Raw genomic sequence first — 9,661 nt, 5'->3', positions numbered from 1 at the left:
CCTACGCGCTTACGCGCTACGCGGGAATGTATGTATATATATCTACGCCAAGCAGACAAACCGTGCGCCACTTCCTCTTTCATAAATAAATATGAGCTTAGCCCGCGTCTCAGAGTATCGTATTTGTCGACGTAAGAAAAAGAGAAACGGGACCGAATGGCGGGCAAACAGCAACCCGCGAGAGAGGAAATATCTCGACATTCTTCCGACAATACGTAGCGGGACGCGTTGCTATCTCCGTCTCAAGGAAGCAATCGTATCGCGTGTGTTTTCGTGGTCCTGTCTCGATAATGTGTTATAGTCCCGAGCTGAAACGCCGATCGTTAAGTTTCAGATCTTGATCGAAATAAACCAGAAAAGAAGAGCTGCCTCTGATATACTGGCCAGGTTAATCGCGGAATGGAAAAAAAAATGATATACGATGGTGAAGAAGAGGGTGGATGTTTTTTTTTTGCTGTTAATGAAGCTGTCCCTCTTCTGGAATGGTCGGACATTAGCGAGTACTCAGTTAGCCGTAGAGAGAGCGGCGGCATTTTGCTAGTGCGACAGCGCAATTACAATAAAACGGCGGCGTCTCTCGCGCTACCATCGCATACCTCTATCTTCCATCCGTCTCTCTTTTACCTTCCGACGATCTCTGCCATCTCGAAGAGCCCCCTTCCTCCCCGCGCCAACGTGTGTTTCTCACTCGCGGTAGGTAGGTAGAGAGCATAAGCGGCATGCTTACGTCGTGGGGTCGGAGCTTAAATTAAATCCGGCTAATGTAACCGACGGGTATATTAGATCTCTTGTCTGCGGGCGCATGTCCTCCCCTTTTGCGTATACGCGGGCTCGAGGATTGGTCCTTGGAAGGGCGAGTAGACAGACGATGAGATTCGAGACGCGACCTTACGGGGGATAAAGATGAACACATCAGGATGATCAAATCGCGTAATCCTTTACTTTTTCATTTTTTTATCCTCTACGCACTTTGTATTTATCGATTTTCCCATCGCATTTTTTAATCTTGGGGAGAAAAATCTTTCCAAGACAGATTATATGCATAAGTGCAGGTGAAAAGTTAAGTTCTGCATTATGGCAGTTAGAAGTTTCAATGCATAAATCTTAAGCTTTCAAAGAACAAGAGAGGGCGTGCTTTTTGCAATTAACGTGCTTTTTGACACGTTGCTGCGAACATACGCCGGCTTTGGTACATCCAGGCATATGTATGCGCCGTCTGTATGCGATATGTAGGACGATGTGTAGGTGGAAAGGTTGGCGGAAAAGGGAGACGCGAATAAGAGAATGAAACGGAGATAGAAGAGGATCAAAGAGAATCCGGTGGAGGTGACGACGTTGTCTACCGGCGCCGGAAGCTTCGTGATCGAATCGTTAATTAGCACTCGCTCCCAACCGACGGACTCTTTGAGAGCACAGCAACTACTTCTCTATCCCGTCGTTAATGCATTCGGATCGAGTAAATCCATTTTAAGCCCGCTACGCCTCGCCGCTGTGAAGTTTGGGAAGCAAACTTGTCGAGAGCGATTAATCGTGTTTATTTAAAGATTTACGGCGTGACCGATTTCCCGATTAGGCTAGAAAATATCGGACAAGCCGAAATGCATGCTGATGCATTTAAATTTCCCGAGCGAGGAGATCAACTGCATATACATAATTAACGTCCTATTTGGCGGTTAATTAATCGTTGCACGATGACAAGTGTATAAAAACTCATTATATAGTATAGAATATATAATATAATTTTATATAAACATAATACTTTATGCAGTACTTAATATATAATACTGTATGTTTGTGTAAAATGTTAATTTTTACAGAAAATAAATAGATATTTATTAGATATATAGATATTTATCGAACTGATATTAGAAAAAATGATGACACCGGCATCTAATGCTTGTCAGACTGTTGCAATCGTTCCGCGAAAAGGGATTTTGTCGCCCATGGGTGCCATAAACACTAATTCGAATCCCACCGGCTTGCTCTCGGGATCGAACGAGTCGGAACCGGAAAGTGATAAGACACAATATCTCACAATTTCGCGAGATCTTTATGGGTTTTCACGTCCGGTACGCTAATAAATTATTACGAATGATGACGTCTGAAAATTTACGATCGACCGATAACGTTCCGTCAATCAGAAAACGAATAACGATATATCCGTTTTCATTATCTCATACCCCCGCTAATCATTTGCGTCAATTTATATCGATTTAATACTGCAATGATTAATGTTTACACTAACGATCAATATTTTCCACGTTATCGTACAATGGATGAACTAAATAAAATTAATCGCTCGCATTTGCTTGATTCGTGAAAAATTTATTGCAGTAGCTCTCAGAACGGATGCACAGAAACTGTATCTGCGCGTCGAATACATTTTTATCAATTCTGAGCCAAATATACTACCAGAAGCTTGATCGATCGAAAGCAAACTCTGTATATAATATATACATATATATATATATATCAATCATTCTGTGAAAATACATTAAAAATTGTTCCGAAAAGTTATCTCAATAACCCCCAGCGCCCCTCCACTCCATCGAAATACTTCGCCAGAGGTGTATACGACCTTATAGTTCGGTCGCTTAATTAAGCGAGCCGCGCGCGTATCCGAAGGGAGAAAAAAAGATCAATAAAATCGCTAGTCTACGGGACGACCGCATTCATTCGCCACCCCATTTCTACAACATATTTTGCAACCTCGCCCCCATATACCGGCCTTGGCTGACCTCCCTCCCTCTCCCCCTACCTTTCCTACGCTCCGTTCGTCGCCCCTCGCTCTTTACCAGTCTCACGTGCTCGTTTCGCTCCCACCCCTTTGTCCACCACAGGGGTGGTGAACCGGCGCGCGCTCGCCAGGGTACGTCGATCTACCACTAGATGGTGACGGAGGGCGAAAGCATAAGCGGGAAGAAGAGACTGCACGCAATCGGACGAGGACGCGAGACCGTATGAGAGAGGGTCTCTCTATCTCTCTCTTCCTCTAGAGCCGCGCGGGTTTACTTCCCCTCTACTCGGCAATCCCGCCGACGACCAACTGGAGTTTCTCGTCAGCCTGTCAGTTAGTGCCGTGGCGCCGTGACGGTACGGTGTTAGTTGGTACGTCGTTCCTCTCCGGTTGGTCGTGCGCCTCGCATGAAGGGACGGTCGCGTCGCACGTTGTTTCCTCAATGGAGACCTCGTGGAGACCCGGTGTGAGAGAAAACGCGGGCCACCGCGATAGCCAGTGATACACGTTGCCGCAATCGAGACGCGCCACCGGTTGTTTTGCATTTTTCTAAATGAATACTTTCGTGTTATTACACTCATGTAGTACGTAATAGATTTTGTGTAAAATCTTAGGGGCTTGTAAATAGCGCTCTGTCAAAGTGTACGAGTGAAATTTTTTTATAAATTTATATCAAGTGAAGGAACAGACGAAGAGAGAAAGAGGATCTTATCAGAGACCAATTGTGATCGATGATTTCTTTGGTGCTCTTTGGTGTGTGCGCGTATCATCGCTGATAGTAGGGCATCCGAGCGGATACGCGATATACGGAGTAATAAGGTGAGCTCATAATTTTTTTTTCCTCTCATAATATCCCTCTCAGTATCATAAAACCCTTTTAATTACACGCGCGCTCGTCGGAGTAAAACGGAGAACGCAGCTGCAACGCAAAAATTGTCGAAGGGAACACCGTGCGGGCGCTATCGAGACGATTCAAAACAGCGTGTAATTCTGTCACGATATCTATGTAATTACTGAGAAATTGCTGAGTGTAAATCATTGATGCGGGAGAACAGTGGGTTTCCGTTGTACCGTTTGGAATGTATGCATTAATTGTGCATTCATTTCAACAGTTTCACAAACTTAGATACTTTAAAACTACTAGTAAATATACCGCAGTAAAATTATTTGTAATAGAATTGTCACACAATCACACAAAATGAACGATCAAGATTTATCTAAAATAATATTTCTAACAATTCTTTTATAACAAAAAAGTATTTCTCCCTGTGCTCCAAGTTATCTTGATATGGAATAAAAAAACTACACTGGTTTAAGATGTTTCGTAGTGATCGGAATATTATACGAGTTCATTCTTTCCTAATCCGACTCCAAGACGCATCGGCCGAAATCTGATTTTCCTTTTCACTCGTTGTCATTCATTGCCGCCTCGTCCTTTATTCTGGAGATGATCGTGATGAAATCGTGAAGCGTTCCATGGATTTCGGGCAAGGACTCAGGATAACACCGATTAATTCTGTAAGCTCCATTTCCGACGAAAAGCGAGTGTTAGGAAAAGTCGAATGGAAGGAGATAAAGAGTGAATAAGGTGGATTAGCGAGAAGAGACCCTCGAAGGGTTCGTCGACGACTGCTGGCATGCGGAAGGAAGGGGACAAATGAAATTTCGTCGCGGCAAATTGTCCGAAAGCGATGCCGCAGAAATCACCCTGACGATTAACAGGAGAGCTCCTAAGACTTGCTAATTTCCTGCTTGGAGCGACGGGATAGGGAAAGGTAATATCAAATCGGAACTCCCATCCATTAGCGCGGCAATCTATTTGTTGGTGCTGGCTTAAATCCTCCGGATCGAGACGTGGACTGGTTCGCCAAGAGTTCTTTAATCTTCACAACCTTTAAAATACGACTCACGTATTTCCGGATCCACGTACTTTCGAGGTAGCAAAATAACGCAACAGGCAATGACGGATGAAAGAGAGCGAAGGAAGTCGAACGGAATTGGAAATGGTCCAAGGAAGCCTCCGATCCTCCATTTCTGTCCGATTTCGATTCCTATCCGAAACAGTGCCAAGTTCGAGTAAATTAATTGTACGTGTGTTTACTGCCAATTACTAGGATCGTTAATGCGTTTGGACGAATTCCGAGTGGGTCATTTTTTTTCCGTGAAAATACATAATGTCAAGAGCGCATGTCCTCTTACAGAGAGTAAACGTGAGAAAAGAGAGAAAATCATCATAACGATTGCGTTCATACATTTCAACGCCTTCGGGAATGGGAACACAAATCGGGAAGGCATAAACTGTCGTTATGAGAAATCGAAGATCGTGCCTCATTCTGTCGAATACCGAGCGTGTTCGGCGTCGCTCGATTTTAGTGGATTTAAGCGTAGTCAAGAAAGTAGGTTCTGAATATTGATAAGGGGATATGAATATATTCATGGAGGCTAACAGTTTATTTCTGCAGTCAGTTCGAATCGGTTCGCATTGATCACTCTTCGATTCGTGCGAGAACCTTTCGACGGTAAATTCGAACGATTAATATTCGTAGATTCGTGTTCCTCCGTTCCGTCGGGGATCACAAAGTTCTCCGATTGAAAACCCAAAAATCTTTCAATTTCCTTCTTGCCATTCCTTCGTACGTGATCAGTCGACGGCCCACGACAGCTCGATGCTTGACAGTCTCGCGACATTTGACTTTAACTCATAATACCTTCATTACGAGACAAGAGTCTTGTGAATTTTACAACGATTCTCTCAATGATTTCGCAACGGAATTGATGAACTGGTCGAAGATGATGTCGAAAGATGATGCTCATAAATTATCGTCTAGTTATTATTAATCTCACGGACGACAGTTCGACGATCGATACTTATTGTTGGTCTCGCGTTATCAATACATGGAGATGATAAATTTCGTCGGCTCGAGCATGCGAGAGTAGAAGGATAAATTAATATCGGCGCGATAAATTTTCCGCAACGTAGACAGTGACGTTGCCGAAATAATCGAAATGCTAATTATTCATTTGCATAATTAACGCGAATGCAGTAAAGCGACCTCCGGCGCACCGTGAACGGTCCCACATGCCATTGGAGATTAACGGTAGCGTGCGTCCTCTGTTAATGTTCATTTTGAATATTAACTCCTCGGAAATGAACGTGCACGATCGTCGAATCATTATTACGGCCGAATTTAACGCGGCTGGGTGAACCGCGCGTATGTAGCCGCCACTATGAATTTCCAGCGCTATCATTTTCAGAATCGCCTGCTGCTGCGAGTGTCGTGCAGAATCGCGATGACACACCGTCATCATCATCGTAAATCTCCATCGTTCCATGGCTATCTATATAATTGAAACTTCCTACACTGTCATGCATTTGCGTCGTTCATTATGTTACGAGTAATAATGGTGTGTAAATTTTATGATATACGCCAATCACACGTTGCGGAGAATCCATCTGCGTGGAGAAACTAATATAAATTACTATTAACCCCGCGCTACTCTCAGTACAAGAATACCAAAATTTATTATAAATATATAACAAAATAAAAAATATCTTTTAAAGAGAATATATTTCAGTGACTAAAACAGAGTCAACGGATAAATTTTTTTTTTATAATACCTCCCACGTATAGCTAAATAAACTAAAAGGTGAAAAGTGTTTGAGATTAAATGAAAGTCCTTCAATTTTACGATCATAACCGTTACATTCGTTTTTTACGTCCGCCGTTTTTTCTCTGGAACGTGGCGTACGTCGTTCACGGTTAATTTCGAAAAAATCCTTGCCCCTTCGTTCTAAAGAGCATTCCCGGTGTTTCGGACGTGGCTCCTCTCAAGCTCGTTTCCCCGTCGATGTCCAAACACGAAAACGAAACAGCGGGAGGGCCGTAGGCACGATGATGGCTCCGCGTCAACGAGAACGTATCAGCCAGCTGCCGGCCGACGGATTCAAAGGCGGTTGGGGGTCCCTGCACCTGATTGCCGGACATCTATCTACCCCCGGACACAGAAGGTGTAGAAACTCCGTGGGAATCTACCACTCTTCTTCACCCCCTACGCGTAGTTGTTGCACAATGGCTGAACGCGCACGGCCGTGAGATAATGGCTTTCTAATTGCCGCATGCGATCGTATATCGCTATCGTATGGCCAGTTTCACAGAAAAAACAGAAAAGGAAAAAGAAAAATAAAATGAAAAAAATGTGCCGTAACAAAAAAGACATCTTAGGGAAGAAAAAAATGTAAGGAGGAGGAACAATGCCGTGGAAAAGAAAAGAGAACGAGTAACTGTTATTTTTTTACAACTTGATATATTTTCCACAATTTATAAATAAAGTAAATAAATAAGATAAAGGCGAGGAATGTTATTCATAGGCTGACTACAAAACATTGACACTTTTTTGTTCGACAAACAATTAATTGTTTATATATCATAAATATGCAATTTGTTCCTTAAATCGACAAAAAAATATCTATCGGCGCGTTTTTCAGCTAAATCGAATGATCGCTGCTTATTAGAATCGCTTGCGAACGACCTCTCGATCCGTGGACATCGCCCCTCAGTATCTGGATGACACATCGGGCCCCGGAATGTGCTCACGCTTAATAAAGTAGGAACGCCGGCCACGACCCTAAACGGGACAGAGGGAAAGACGAGCGCAAAAGTAGTTTAATCAGAATGCGAGCGCAACGATTAACGGCGATTTCGCGACCTGGGCCATTTGTCAGGTCAGATTGTAACGGACATTGTTACGCTTTAATGCACGCCGTCTACGTGAATCACGGAATTGATCCATAGTTTTAAATAAACTGATTATAAATTTCGAACAGCTTAGAGAACGCAGGTAGAACGTAGCGGATGAGAAGAAAGAAGGACGAGAAAAAGGAAGAGGTCGTGTTTCTCGACCAACCACTCACGTTGCACCTTTCACACGTATAATGTCGCGGTTTTAAATGCCCACGCATGTTTGCACACTCGCTCCTTCTCCTATCCTCTTCTGCTCCCCCTCTGTCTCTTTCACCCTTTCTCCCTCTGCTCCCTTTCGCGACGAAACGTGTCAGAGAGACCGAGAGAGTGAAAGGATAAAATATGCAAGACGACATAATGTTACCTCCTGAGGGATACACCTGACGTAGAAGAACGCCTGGAGTGTCTGTACCGAATATATCCACCCTCGGGAATAAGCGACCTGGCCCATAATTCATTCTAAATACTTGTATGCTAATAACGATGCCACGGCGCAACGGAAATTTACTATTCCCAGGCGTTCTCCGGTAGTCTTTCCTGCTGCTTTGCCCTCTGTTACCTCCATTCGCCTTCCACTCTTTATCCCTTTATTCCCGTCGCTCTCTCCCGCGTGTCTCCAACCGACAACCTTACCTGCCTGCTCCCTTTTATTCGCTGCTACCAACCGTACCAGCCACTGCGAGATGCGGTTCAAAGAACCGACATATTAGCTTTACATTATACGGGCGGTGGAATTTATGCAACGGCCGCAAGATCCGTAAGGACCATAAAGTCCATTATCTCGATCGTTTATCCACGACAGCGCGTCTCCGCGCGACTCCCTTGTCTCTTTCCCCCTTTCCTTCCGCCTTTAGCCATGATTTTCTTTCTGGTGTAGCCATGAAAAGTCGGCAGAGAAACGAAATTGAAATCCTTCTCTATGGATGGCCTGCAGAAAACGGACGACGCAGATTCATCTGTTGAAACAGTACATGTACTCCAAGAAACTTCGTGGTAGACTATATATTTCGAGCCTTTATATCTTTCCCTCTCACCCCTTGTAACAGTGCCATAAAGAACGTTCAGAGCCGAGGGGTAGGCCAGTCCGTTATACTTTGGAGATTCCATTTCGACGATTCGAGGCTGGCGAATATTTTAAAATCATCAATGAGAAACGTATATAATTTCAAATTTTATTTTATTATTATTTTTCGTTTTTTTTAAGTCCTATTCAATTTTATTAATGGTATATTAAGTTTACTCGCAAATCGGCCTCGACACATACACACACACAATTTTACGCGCGAATATCTACATTCACTGTTTTCTCGAGAGATATGCTAATCATCGTACGAGTACAATTTTTAAAATTACAAGGCGCGAATATCGAATAAAACGAGAAATATGTGGTATTTTGCCGCATGTTATGCCGCAACTTATTAAAGTCTTCCAAACGTGTCAATTCGCGTGACCGTTTTAGCCGGTTTATGCAAATTGCAAATCATCAACAACCGGATGTCGTAAGTGGAAGGCTTCCTTTTTTTTCGCCGAAAAATCGGTACCACGACCAAATGGGAATGCGCGCGTGGCTAACAAGGTCCTCTCCTTTGCATCTCACTCTGAATGCTACGCTAACGAGTTCAGCCAGTAAATTATTTCGTAAAAAGGAGCGTTTTACGCGGTTTACCGCGATATTCGAATTATAATCTCCGCTGTGGCGACTTTATAGAGCCGGTCACCACAAGTCTCTAAACGTTACTCATAAGCTGCAATCAATTCCGTGACTACTATGTCTGCGTGCGTGCTCGTATGGCGCTATGAAAAATTTCTTAACGTCTATGCGGCGTTCTTGAGAACCTTTTTATCACAAGAACACTTGAGGCATGTAATATACTTTCGGCATTCATTGTAATTTAAATGCTTCATTATTACATCATGATATCGTCATTAGATGCCTAGTCTATGTGAAAATATCCTCTTATGTCACACGATATTGATTGTTTTTTAATAATTACATTCGTTATTTTCACATTGATATCTAACATACATTTGATAGATAAATATATAATATATCAAATTACTTTTTTAAAATATTAATGTTTTAATTAATTTCTGAAAAAAAATGTTTAAGTATAGCATATAATAATACGCAATAATTTAATAAAATCAATTGTGCTAAGTATTGTTTTAATCAAAAAAGTGT

General features: G+C 42.8%; 1 protein-coding gene across 1 annotated transcript in view; it reads left to right on the top strand.

Annotated features, from left to right (window-relative positions):
• The first annotated feature begins 3,075 nt into the window (after positions 1-3,075).
• Positions 3,076-9,661, top strand: part of LOC115233853 (discoidin domain-containing receptor 2-like) — a 91,976-nt gene continuing 85,390 nt past the window's right edge. The window contains exon 1 of the mRNA XM_029804466.1: positions 3,076-3,556. The gene's annotated coding sequence lies outside the window, so the exon portion shown is untranslated. The remainder of the gene's footprint in view (positions 3,557-9,661) is intronic.

The sequence above is a fragment of the Formica exsecta genome, unplaced genomic scaffold, assembly GCF_003651465.1.
Source record: "Formica exsecta isolate Colony F162 unplaced genomic scaffold, ASM365146v1 scaffold191, whole genome shotgun sequence".
NCBI lineage: Eukaryota > Metazoa > Arthropoda > Insecta > Hymenoptera > Formicidae > Formica > Formica exsecta.
This window is presented reverse-complemented; position numbering and strand designations above follow the sequence as displayed.